This window comes from Gymnogyps californianus, chromosome Z, assembly GCF_018139145.2.
Source record: "Gymnogyps californianus isolate 813 chromosome Z, ASM1813914v2, whole genome shotgun sequence".
NCBI lineage: Eukaryota > Metazoa > Chordata > Aves > Accipitriformes > Cathartidae > Gymnogyps > Gymnogyps californianus.
Window position 1 is genome coordinate 11,482,900 of NC_059500.1, and position 14,029 is coordinate 11,496,928.

Consider the following 14,029-nt stretch of genomic DNA (forward strand, 5'->3'; position numbering starts at 1 on the left):
GGCGAGCAACTTTTCTAATGAAGCTTTCCTTGGCCTTGAGTTTTGTCACTTTGTGGAAGCTTATGCAGCAGAGGGAGAAAGAAAGGGAACTCCTACTGCTTTGCTTCACTGCTTTTTGCCAAGGGCTAATTATCACTTACACATTGCAGTTGTATAACTGATTATCCCAATGTTAATTAAATCCTTGCAATCCTTAGAAGCCCAAGCAGTTGGGTTGCCATATTTAACCATTGTATTTAATCAGTCAGTAGCGGAAGGAAACTCTTGTTTAGAACAGAATATGCTCTGAATCGCTCAGCCTCTCCTTGTATCTTCCAATACCCAGTTTCTTAAAGAAAAAAGTCTTTCCAGTTTGCAAGCAGAAGTCACGTAAAGATCCCTTCTGCTTGTCCTTCATGCAAACAGCACTGTAGGAGTCCACACTCTTTGCCACTCATGACTCTGCACTGAACATAACGTGTACACAGAATTATTTTATGTCTCTGGCTCATCCTGTGCTTGAAGAAGCAAACTGTTCCTTTCTTTCTTCCTTGATCTTCAGCTTGAAGAGCAAAGCTTTGCCTATTGCATGCATGCAGAACTATTTCTTATGTACTCACATGACCTCAGCTGCTTCTGCACAACACAGTTTCATAAGGAAACTTTGTGCCATGACTGAATTGAAACAGGATTCCAAGACACCAGGAAAATGTGAAAACTGCCCAAGTGCCTTAGCAATATTTTCTATACTCAGTCAAAAACTGGGAAGGTTAGGAAGAGGCTGCCAGTTGTTAGCATGAAGAACTGTTGTACCCAGCAGGGTGCTGCATGTCCTTCTTTATGACATGTGTCATTTTCCTCCAGCAAAGAAGCCATCCCTTTTTCTTCCTTTCATAAGCTAAGAAGGATAGTATTTTAAAGAGCATGTGCATTAGCCAAAATTGTCTCAGTATTCTCAGAAGTGAGAAGAGGAAAACAAGCCCAAATTTTTTCATGTGCAAAAAAGTTAGAAGTCTGTTTCTCTGGATATTGTTTGTCTCAATGATGCAGTCACTTTGGTATGAATCTGATTGATTTCATGAGCAAAGTAACAAAATGTTGGCTAATGTACACTACTTCTATTGTGCAGCAAAGTAGAGAAAATAATTGAAGATGACTCCTTCTCAGTTACCCCGGGTGGCTCTTGAGTGCTGGCTAGAATTAAAGCCAACAAAAAATAATAATTTTGTCGCTAAAGCACCCAGACATGACTCTAAGTTCAGACCAGGAACAGAACAGGGAGGAATGGAGGTGACACATTTTTCATGTTCCAGAGTAAAGCCACACTCCAAGCAAAGAAAGGATGGGATAAACTTCAGACCCTGATTCCTCGGTAGGGGATGAGATGTCTTGTAGGAACTGTGGTATTCTGGTATTTTGCAGCTGGTCAACAACATTTGTGAAGTACTGGGAAAATCAGAGATGCATGCAAGTAAAACACAGAGTGGAGAAGACTCATGCCACACAGGAGGGTCATGAGTAAGAGTGAGCTGTATGCCTTCAGCACTGAATTACGGGCAGGTCAGAGGTAACGAGTGTAACAAATCACAGTTCTACAAGTGCTTTTCATGCCATTTAACGTCCTGCTGCTGCGTAGTTCAGTGAGGACATGGAGCAATTGCACAACAGGTGAATGCAGCAGGTTTCCCTCTGACTTCAGCACAGATTTATATATGGCCTGGAGTAATCTGCAGCCTCAACACATTTAAGAAGTGTTTGAAAAAGCACTAAAGCATCCAGATGCTTAATGGATCCTTTAAGTCTGTGGAATTGGGTTAGGGATGATGCATACAAATCCTTCCTTGTTGAGCTTTTGTATAAGGCTAATTTGACTGAAAGCACAGATTGCTCCTATCTAATGGAAACAAATCCCTTCTCCACATCCCTGTCTTGAATTTACTCAAAAGATCCAGAAAACCCTGGGAGAATTCCAGATTTGCAGCATGGGAGGTCTCTCCTTTGAGTACATTTAGTTTCTTGTTCCTATTAGAAGTCCAAATCCCTCTTTACTTCCCTGAGTCCTCTTCCTCCAAAATTAATTTAAAGTCTTGCAGAGTCTGAGGTATAGAGACTGTAATTGCAGCCTCTATCTAAGAAATGCTTCTAGAGAGAGTGCTGAGAAAACTGTTAGTATGAAAATAACAGCCTCACCAATATATGCACTCACAATCCACAACTGAGCAGTTTCATGACTAATGTATTCTAGAGTCTTTCTTTGCTCCCCATTTAGCCCTAAAACATTACATTCAGAGTTCCAGTCACATCAGATGCTTTTGCAAAAACCCATGCAAAAAACTTGCAAAAACCCATGCGCAAAACAAGAGTTTTTTTCCAGACAATAAAAATCTGTTCCATTCAAATTCTCTTGCCCTGTGTGTATGGCACAAACCTTTTGAACAGAAATAGCTTCTACAAAACCAATTCCCCTTTGGACTAGCCTGGACTCAAGCGGGTACTAGGGGCAAACTGTCAGGGGAACTCTTCCTTAAATTGCAGATACAGCCCCTCCATCCTAATCTCTAGATGGAAGTTTTCCCTCAATACCAAGAAAAAATTACTCTAAAGATCCAACTCACATTCCCCATGCAGTCAAGAGGGGAATAATTTTCAACAAAAAAAATTGAATTGTGCCAAATAAAGGCATTAGTTAAAGAGAAAGGGTCAGTTTCATGATGCTGATGTTGATAAGGAGTTAAAAGTTCCACTTTTTGCTGGAGTGAAACAATGAGAGAAACAAGGGCTTCAGGAATTAAAAAATCTGGGATTTTAACCTGCTGTGTCACATGGTAAAGGACATAATTGCTTGCGGAGTTGTTGAGAGTGTGTAAATCCAGTAGAAAGTTAAGGTCTTTGCATGTTTGATACCAGTGCTTTCAAGAAGGATCTCAATAAGTTGTTGCAGTCACACTACAATGAAAAGGTTGGGAAACAAGTACAGAAGAAATGCAAAGCCTGCACCAAAACTTTTTGGTCAAAATAGAAGGCTGTATGAAAGATGGCATGCTGGAATCTGTGGCCTGTCCAGGCTTTCCTCTATTTAAAGATGAGGATACCAGTAATCTCCACTCTTACACACCATAAAGGTAAATGATGAATCTCTAGGCATTCCCATCCTCTAGTATACCTACAAATATACCGGATGTTAGAGGTATCTCGGTTTTCCTTTCATTTCACTTATAAAAATAACAAGGTAGGCTTTCAAAGAGGTGCAACGGAGCTTCCATGTCTTAGCTAAATGTAAAGGTAAGGTAACCTTTTGCAGTCACAGATTGGCAGAGAGGCAACTGAAAGTATTTTTCTCTGCACATTGCATGCAGACACATCATAACCATCTTAATCATGTTTGCTTTGGAGCAGGAAGACAGCTTTAGGAAATGTAAAGCAAATACTAGAGCCAGGTCTTTTGGGAATTTTGCCATTTTTTTCCATTATGAAGCTGTGTAGCATTTTCCACTATTGAGGACGTACTTAACTAAGGGCAAGTTTTGTCCTTGTGGAGTTAGGCACTGCCATTCCTCTGACTGCAGTTTAAAAGTACTGCTTCAAGTCCTAGAGAAGCTGTGTGGGGAGTTCTTTATGGGGAGTATGTAGTGTGTCCATGGGGTACTCTACAGCAATCCATGCATCCCAGACATTTAAAAAGAGAATTTTGACGCTTTGTGAGTTTTCACTTTCCTGGATCTCTCATAGCAAATAGCTCATTCTCAGACATAAATACAGCATCCTGGAAGCTGCCACAGCTTAACCTTGTGGCTTTCTTAGAATACCTTCTTTAATTATTTATAACTCAAATGGAAACTCAAATTCAAACCTATGATACCAAGAAACAACTTACTCTAAATGTAGCTTGAGGACTAGTCAACAAAATGAGTTTGGCAGAGTAATTTCTTCTGTATAGATCACTTCTGTCTCTCATCCCAAACCCTTAAGCTAAGAGTCTACCTTCCCATGACATCCTTACTGTTGTTATTCTGATTGTGCTTTAATGTACCTGGACTAACCCTAGACTTAGACTTAGCTCAGTGATACCCAGTGGATTTTGTAGTTCTGTCTCTTGGAAGCTAAAACCTACTCCTGAATTCACTGCTTGCTCCTCGTTGCTGCCATAGCTCTTTAGCTCCCACTGTACTAGATTAAAAAATTAATCCCAAGCTCAGCATTGCACAGGTTGAAGTGGTACCCTGCAGAATGAAGTTTCTAACTGTCCTATTTGAAGGACCTTTAGGCCAGAGGTCTACATTTACTGTGGCCTACACTTGCAAAGGCCACTCATAATTTACCTATAGAGTTTAGTTTTCTGTTTTATTGCAATCTCTCTCCAACCCTATCCTTGGGTCAAGAGTAGATTTAGGAACCTCGTGGGGAAGGCTTTCCTGATTTTGTCACTGAGGAGTCCTGTGGCTATTGTCCCTTTCCTAAATTAATCTGGAGTCCGCTTTCCCCTGGCAAACATTTCTCAAGCATGAACTCAAACCCCACCACCTTGTTTAGGCTCAGACTTGCCTCAGTGATACCCATAAAACGACATTCCCAATTTTATCACCAACAAAGCAAACAGCTGTTGACCTAAATTTACTCAGGGCAGCTCAGAATGCCACTGTGACTACACCCCTTTGCTTCAGCTTCACTGAATATAACCCTTATCTTAACCCTTGTCCATATTCACAGACAGAAAACTATGAGAAGTTTCTAAGAAACTCTAGGAAGGAAATCTACTGTCCTAAATTTTGGGGGGTGGGGCTTGTAGGCATCTCAAAATACCATTGTTACTGTTTGTCTTTAACTTTTGCTTTAAGGAACAAGTTTTCTCACCCCAACCTTACTAGTGACCAGAGTGACACTTAGCATTATTCCTAGGGACGCACTTCTACCACAGCAAAATATCTCTACTAATTTCCCGTTGTTTTTTTGGTTACATTCAGTAGGTTTTAATACAGCGAAAAGTTAAACCTGAACTAGGGTAAGATAAGAATTTAAGGAATATGCCACCAGCTCAGGCCAGTGGTTCATCTAACCCAGTTTTTGGTCTTGAACAGCGGCATGATTGGGGGAAGCATGCAAGCCTGGTCCCACTTTGCAGTCTATTCCCCTTGTACTACTCCCCCAGCATATCTGCTTGTGTCAGGGATGTTTGAGAGCACTTCCTTATGCCTTATGGAGCCCACTGACAGACCTGTCATCCGTGAATTTGCCCCAATCCCTTTTTGAAACTTTCCTGTTGTTCTCATTTAAGGAATCTTGCAATTTTTTAAATGCCTATGTTTTCCTTTTGAAAGTTCCTTAACTTCTATGGATTGTGAACTATGAAGGGCTTGGTTTGCTTTGTTTTCTTTTTGAGTTGTGGCACACAAGTTACTTTGGCTTCTAACACAGTATTTTTTAAAAGCTCCCTGGCTGCTTGTAGGCTTCTCATTTTTGTCTGCCTTAGATGTTTTCATTTGCTTTACAGTTTGCTTCATTTTCTGCAGTTCCTTTCTTTAAATTGAGCAGCTTTGTACTACATTTATTTGGCACACTCTCTTCTGCTATAATGTTAAACTTAATGCTGAACCTTTCAAATGGAGTTCCTACTAGAGTTCCTAATTTTGTTATTGTAAGACCTAAGAGTTACTCTCCTGAGCTCATTCTGTGCAGTCTTCTGACTGGCACGCTGATTGCTGCTTCCTGAACTCTGTTCCTAAATTTATGCTTGTTCTAGAGCCAGAGATACAGTATGGAACAAAATTTGTAATTTTTTCATTGCAAAATCTGGTGGCTGCTCTCATAAACTTAATGTGGATCTGCTTTGCAGTGGCACACTTATTGTTGTTTTACAGCCCCAACCTTCGCAAGCTGCAAACTAATCTTAATTCTAGCCATACCCTAAGTAATGACACCCTCATTATTTCACTGAGAAACCTAATGTCGCTTGTCCCAAAGATATCCAAAGATTTGCTTCTAAAGAATTGATTTTGAGAGATCTTTATTGAAAATGATAGTTGGGGAACACAACAGAATGAATACAGTTACTGAATACTGATATTTAATGAAAAAATAGCCAGGAAATATAATTTTATATACAGAAGGAAAAGAATCATAGTAATTAAATTCCTAGACACTTTTAAATATTAAGAAAGATCACTAGTCTTTTTACAGCTGTGTCTTTCCCTTTTGCTGAAAGGAAACAGGGGTCTCAGTGTACCTGCTGGTGAGAAGCTCAGCATGCAGTGAGCCTGAGGACAGAAGAGTATGTTTCCAGATGAGAGGAGGTTTTTCATTGTCTAATCACTATTATTGATTCATGTTATCACAAGTGGCTGTACTTAATTCATTACTCTTTTTTTTTCTAGGGAGGACGGATCTATGTTTACCCCAATTTTTGTGTTTTGTGCTTATCCTCACCAATGTCATTTTGTTCTGTTGTCAGTTGTAGCTGGGCAGCTCTTCTCATTCCTGTCTCCAAGCCTCAGCCTCCTGGGTGCTGTATACATACCCTGTGGAAAAATAATCCTCCTTTCCTCCCCGAGACACCTCATGGATACAGTCCTCAGTACACCTGAGGTCCATTATCCAATTGCAGTCTAATTCTCACTGTATCGCTTCTACTTTACTAAGCTGTAAACGTAGTTCTTTATCCATGAACACTGCTCTTGTGGAGATAACGCACGGAACAGGTTTTCTAAATTTTCTTATTAACATCTTCAGGGATTACTACGCCTGCAACTACATTGGGATTTGCTTTCCAGCTGTCTCCTTACTTTGATCCAGACCTGCCGTACTTTGGTGGCATTGTTCTCATGGGTGATGGCCATTCTTGTTGCGACTCTCACTTCTTTGCATTTCCACTGCTACAGCACCTGAGCATCTAGTGGATTTATTCTCCTACAGTCTTATGAGATCCTACACAGCTGAGTTGAGACTTGAGTCACTTTCCCATGGTTACAAAGGAAATCTGTGCCAGCACAAGTAATTGTTCCCTGCCTTCTAGATCTAGGTGCCTCCTGTCTTGGACAAATGAACTCCTGTGAGTGACTTTCAGGGACAGCCAGCAGAAGGGACCCTGGTAGTACTCTGCCCTGCAGCTTTGTGACCAGGCACGGAGGAAGGACTGTAAAGGAGCAACTTCTCCATGTAATTTTGTTGCTCTTTACTCAGTGCTCTCCTTTGGCAATCCACCCATTAAGTGCTGCAGGACCCTGTTCGGCAGTCAGCTCCGTGCACCCAGTGAACCGTTATCATGAGCACTGCAAAGATATTTCTGGAGCTGCTGATGACTGTGCCTTTATTCGATGGTCTCACTTGGTACCAGATTGCTATGGCTAAAATCAACACTTTTGAGTGGTGAAAGCTTAAAGTGAATTTGTCTTTGGATTTTTTAGCAGTGGTTGGTGTTCAGTTAACACAGCAGTTTAACTGCTGAGATACAGCATTACCTTGACGGAAGCATTACCAATATGGCGAATAATAGAAAACTATATGCAGTCAACCTCAGTTATCTTTTCCTGTTCGACATTCAGTACTGTTGGGCTCAGGCAGGCAACTACCTGCTTGGTGCTGTGCTGTGCCAAATAATGCTTTGAAAGAGCATAAGCTAACACAACTCCTGACAGCTCTCTTGACTTTTCCAGTAGCACTTTGGGAAGGTAAATTTGCCTAACTGTGAAGTGAAAGTAACTCAGTACTTCCAGGAAGCAAATCCTCTGGCATCACTGCTATACTTACATGCAGCCTGCTGAATGGGGTTACTGGGAGTGGGCTGGGACTCCCCAGCTCTGCTGGACAAGTCACAGTGTTCCTGGGAACACAGGTATATTCCTGAATGCGCATGTGTACCTGTGTGCGCAAGGCAGGGCATTCACAACCTCCACATTCAAACAAAACAAAAGCATAACCAACGCTCACACAGTGAGCCTCCTGTGGAGTTACAGCTCTGAGCTAAGAAGTGATGTCACACGTCAAAGAGTATTTTGTTGCTTTGTCCTCTGTTTTTTAGGTAGGGATATGACTTTATGTACTGCGCATACCTAAGTAAATTGCAGCCGTTCATGTATTTATCCCTATCGGTCTCTGTGAGGTAAGATTTCCCTTAAGATTTTCAGCTCAGCTGACCTGTCTGAAGTGCTGTGACCTCTCTCACCACAGGGGCTGAGTGCTTTTATGCCTGTAATGTCACTCATCTCACAACCCCTCATGCACCGGAGCAGTAGCACTGCCCCTCTCGCACAGGCAAGAGCAAGAGTCCTGGGGGATAAAAGCCCTGCCTGACAAGTCCACAACATAGGCGAGTGCCTTGCCCATGTACAATCCATGTGTCATGTTCTCTAGGTACTGCATGGAGACTCAGGACCACTGCAACAGCATGCAGCGACTGAGCATGTGTCAGGTTAGGTTTTGCTGCAGTGGCCAAGCCTGGGATGGAATGGGGTGGTACTTCGTTGAAAAAGTGTCGAAGAGTTGATAGATACTTCTTTTCCTCTTCTTTCCGGGTATATGCCTGAGGTAAGAAAGAACCGTGTGCTGGCAAGGCTGGCTTTGGTGGTAGAAGAGGAGCTCTTTGCAATTGAAGACCCCTTATCCCTGTTTCCTTTCTTTTTTTACAAAACACTGAGCTACTGAAAGGATACATGAACCAAGTTTCCTCCTGCTATGTTCTTTTTCTCCTGTCACAGTTTCAAGATATTCTTCACAATAAAATGCTTAAGGACAATTAAATGTCTTTCCAAACAACAAGATAGCAGCCAGAGGCAAAGTCCCATATGGTCCAACTCCAGCGTGAGCTTTCAGACTGAGTCTCTTCTTCCTGAAGCTCTGGGTTCCTCCAGTGTCACGTTTGGAGTGTCTAGAATTTATTTAGAAAACAAGAGAGTTTAGCCCCTAACAAGCAAGCCATACCATATTTACACAGTCAGATGCAACAACCATGACTGAAAGGCTGGAAACCCCTACAGTGAGGGACCTGACCAGTGCTTTCAACACGTTATTTAAAAACAATCTTTGTTGGTTTTGTAGCTTTTGGCTACATAGACAAAACACAGCCAGTTAAAAAAATAAAATTAAATAAAATCTGAAAAATGTCTGATGGGGCTCAGGCTCTTTCCCTTCCATGCCTTATTCCTGGCTAACAGGACTAACTCACAAAGCATTTAGTATCCTTGCAGCTCTGGACACCAAGAGCTATTCCAATGCCAAACTGTCTCTGGGGGTTTCTCTAGGCCTCCTGACACATCACCATAGTTCTTCTGCTAATGCAATAAGCCTAATTTGTTCCCAAAATGGGATCCTCCTCTTAATCCTACTAATTTACTTTCTCCTTCTCTTCTTGTTATTACTGTACTCAGAAACCTTCAGGTTTGCAATAGTAGGGCCACTTTCCTCAACATATCCTGTCATTTCTTTGGCCACGTGAAAAGTGAATATTATTTCATCTGTCTCCTTCAGTATAACAAATGCTGCTCAAATCCCATGGCAGCCCTACAAGAACACCTGTTAAAACAGAAAAAGAAAAAGAAAGATAATAAATAAATAAATAAATAAAATATCTGTTACAGGATCCAACAAAATGATCAGAGGAAAAGCAGCTTATGTGTTTTTTTAAATAAAGACTTGTAGATGCCTAGTCCAGCAGTTATCTTCCACTGGCTGTTTGGTGGAGAGGCACAAATCCACTTACGCAGCCAGAAAAAAATACATGAAAGCACATGTATTAAGCACAAAACCATTCTGTGGTTGTTTTTGTCTTTTCCATCATCAGGTGTTATTTGGTAGGTCTTATATTGTGGCATTTTGGTTTTTTTATGCTGTGGGGTACTTGAATGAGCTGTTGTTCTGCAGAGCTGTTCTGTCAGTTTAGACTCTTGTAAATATCTCTCTGAGATGGTGGAGAGCTAGCTAAAATTAAAATCATATGTCTTTCCAGTTGTAGCCAGTAAATGAGGATAAAGGCATTCCTGAATCCCATTAGAGGATCCCTGTGGTATTTCAGACATCTTGAGGTTGCTGTCATCAAGCCTGTCCCTACCGAAGATCACTCCAGCACTGTAAAAAGCTCACCCTTACAATTGTCATTACTGCAGTACTAATTGTCCTAGGAGGTGGGCAGTCACAATGAAAGTGAGTGCTCTCTCTTGCTCCTGCAACCTTGAAACAACAGGCTACTCTCCTGTAAATAACCTGTGCTGGCAGCCCGTGGGCGTAGGAGCAAACCCTCGTGGACTCCCTGCTCGGGTGGAGGCTGCCATGGACTCAGATCCATGTTCAGGAGAAAGCCCAGAGGATGGGTGAAATACTTCAGCAGGTACAGAGGAGCAAGGGGAGCAGGCAGCAGAACTCAAGTATGAATTGTGGACAGACCAGTTCGGCACATGGTGTGAACCAGGGAAGTAAGTATGCACGAGATACTAAGTATGCATAGGGTATTAAGCGTATATAACCTAGTGTATTAACAGTCACCACAAGAGGAAGGAAGTAAGGCTTTGAGTCCAGTAGACAGAGATACATAATGTCATGCAACTCTCTCCTTTAGCCATATCCCATGAATATTGTACATTTTCTTGGACTCTATAAGCTATTTCGAGTTTCCAAATGTGCTAGCATCATCTGGTAAATCACCTGCCATTTGCTTACTAACACCAGAGAACAAAAATGGCTTTCATTTGCAAAATGAGGTATGACCAAGCAATTGCTTATGGTTATTGCAAGGCCACTGTGCACTTGCCACACACAGAGCTACGCTGCAGCATGAGACTTTGCACCACACAGGCAGCTTTGTGCATCTGAGCCCTCAAGGGCTCGGGTCACGTTAGTTGTCGGTTCCTGTATCAGTGTTACTTCTGCAGTCCATACTCTCAGGGCAGGCACGCTTGCAGCTGCAATCTTGAACCCTTGCTCTCAGCCGTGCAGACCAGTAGAATAGAAAAGGTTAGTCAATGTGGGCGAAGTGTTCCTTCCCACTCACCTCTGACTGTTTGACTTGGTGGGAGGGGAAGCAGTTTTCCTGGTAAAACTGGAGGCTGCAGTCACTGAGAGCTATAAGCCGTGGGAAAGGATGGAGGGTGTGTGGTGTGAAGGAGCAGTGCCTTCCCTGCCTCTCTGTGCATGGCCCTTTCCAAAAGGCAGCTGTCCCCACAGCCACAGGTCTGCAAAATATTTCAGAAGAGGCAGTCCTCAGCCTGCACCCCACTGCCAATCAAGCTTGTCAGAAATAAGCTTTTGGCTGTAGAAACACAACTGAAGGACAACCTCTGTCCCAGTCTTCCTTCCAAGGTATCTTGTTGAACTATGGTTCCCCTCTTTATATGTGAGGGTAATGGCTGCTATTGATACTCAGTGAGTAGCTGTGTGTGTGCAAGTAACAAAAAGCTATTGTAAATATAAAGAAATAAGAATTTTTATTGAAGGGTGTGATGCTTCCTCCTTATTTCCCCCAAGGAATCCAGTGTATATTCTGGAACAGAAAAATGTTCCTTTCCTTCATTTTTTTCACACTAATCTACATTTTAGTTTTTTTTCCTTCTTCCTGGCTGAAGGCATTTTCTTGACTCAGTTGCCAAAAGTATTCAGCTAATGATTTTCTCATTAGCCACCATTACCACAGCTAAATGAATGCAGTTAAGACTTTCACCAAATTTAAAGTTGCAAAGCAAACGCATTGGTTAGTCTTTCATCCCATATTTTGCCAAGCGTAAACAAGAGAGTGCTCTTGAGAAAGGAAGCCTGGAAGGCTGAGGTCACAGGGAAGGTAAAACCAAGGGCCACAGGGACTCTAGATTACACACAGTATTAAGAACAACAACTGAACTTTTAGAAAATGATGATAATCTTTAGGAATATAAATTACTTATAGAATGGTGCTTCTTGAGGTAATACTTACAAGTTACATATTCCCCTTTGTGCATATTTTTCAACCAGATTATAGCAGAAATGTTCTTCAGGGAACAGGGTGAGAGAATTAGCTACCTTATGAGGATCTTGGGCCTCTCTGAGGCCATCAGCTAGTCCTGGGAGGTAGGAATAGCATCTTCTGTGGAGCTTTTTTACCCTTCTGATGCAAGGCTGACAGGGTCAACGCAAGTAGGCAGGAGATGGTAGCAAAGATACACAGGAAAAAGATCCCGTGGGGAAAGGAGCGGAAAAAGAGAGGTTTCAAAATACAGCTCATTCCCAAACTAGAGTTTCTCATATATTTTAACTTCAGTTTCTGGGAGGTGTTTGCATGAAAAATACTTGTGCCCCTGTATCACTCGCTTTGCACAAACACTATTTTCCAAAATATAATTCCTTCTTCATTTCCTGAGTCTTGCCATGATCTAGATGCTACCAGTACCATAGCCCTCAAAGGTGGCATTGAACAGTATGGTATGCAGACCATATAATGGCATTAAGTCTAAGAAATTAAAAGCACGTTAAGCATAATGAGAAGTGTGCTTTAAAAAATAATGGCTTTTCACATCTCTGGAAACAAGAAACCGTACAGCTGAGAGAGGCTTGAATGACAGGGGTCAAGTTCAAACTGAGACTTCAATATCCCCAAAGGCTGGTGGTGTTTGGATGCAGAATTTTCCATTAGAGCATTGCTACTCCAGTGAACTCTGAATTTAGCTTCATATACAGCACTGAACTCTCTCAAATCTCCTTTGGATGCAAAAGCTTGGTCTGGGTCCACCTCTGTTGAGCAGCTCTGGCAAAACCTAAGTACATCAAATTTGTGCTTGGTGAACCTCGTGTCGATTTCTGCCCTCTACTGGAAACGAACCCGGTGGCACTCATGCAGTGACAGCAAACGAAATGCAGTTACTGCCAGAAAAATATTTCCTTGCACACACACATGGGTGATGCCACTTATTTTCTGCTTTTGTGACTGCTGAACAGTTTCACCTGTAAAACCACTATTTTGGGTGACGATACAGGAACTGAAATAGTCTCTAAAATTGTAAGTCTGAAGCACTCTTGCAAATACAGTGAGGATTTTAAGACCATGGGGAAAGAATAAAAAAACCCATCTTATGGTGCCATTTTTACATTCTGCGGTGCAGTGTACATTTGTTTCTTCTGGCCCTAAATAAGAGGTGTGGCAGTCGTACATGGGTCACTGAAGCAAGTACCTATCCTTTCCTGCTGGGGTGACGTTCAGGAGACAGCTATCACAGGCTTGGCAGTGATTGCCAGATTTCTTCTAAGTTATAATTACAATTATATGACTATACTGGCTTGTGGGTATGTCAGTCTGCTTATGAATGGGAGACGGTCATTTGTTTGAGAGCTCTGGGAAAAAAGGAAGTAAATCTGTTCAGGAAAAAAACCCCATGACAACGCAGATGAAATTATGAATGACGCTATAAAGTTAGACAACATGAGTGAATGGGGCTGTTACAAAGAGAAGAAACTTCTAGCAAAGTCCTTCAGGGGCACCACCACCCCAGAGTGAAGAGATCATCTATGGATGCAAAGCTGCAGGTGCTGGGAGCCATCTGCAGCTCTCTCCCTTGCCTTGTCCTATTTGTGAGGGTCTTCCCGCTGGCACTCACATTGAGGTGCATGGGCAGAATTGGGCATAGGAATATTGAAGCAGGTGAGCCAAGCTACTAAAATGCTATGACAGTGGTAGATGTCTCATTTGGGGGTATTAAAGAGCACAGTGGGGTGGAGTGAGGCATATTCTCTAATGAAGGACAAGAAAGCATTGTATGGTGCAATACATCCTGGTAGCCTTGTCAACTGAAGTAAGAATCTCAGTCCCTTTCAAGATCTCCCTGATCCCCCCTCCTCTTTGACCATTAAAGGATTTTGTGTTGTGGGAAATCTGATTAAAGACTAGTATTTACAACTCATGTTCTTCCTCCCTCCTTTTTGTAGGTCTTGTCCACATAGGGAGCTGTGCCAGTATTGCTTGGTGGGTGTTTTTAAGTAAACAATGTTAAATCAATTTAGATCCTTTGTGAATGTCTAAATAAGAAGGATGGAGAGCCTCTGACTTAGAAACTTTCTAATTCTCCCTTCAATGCTTGGAATGGCCCCAACAGGAGAGACAGGGCAA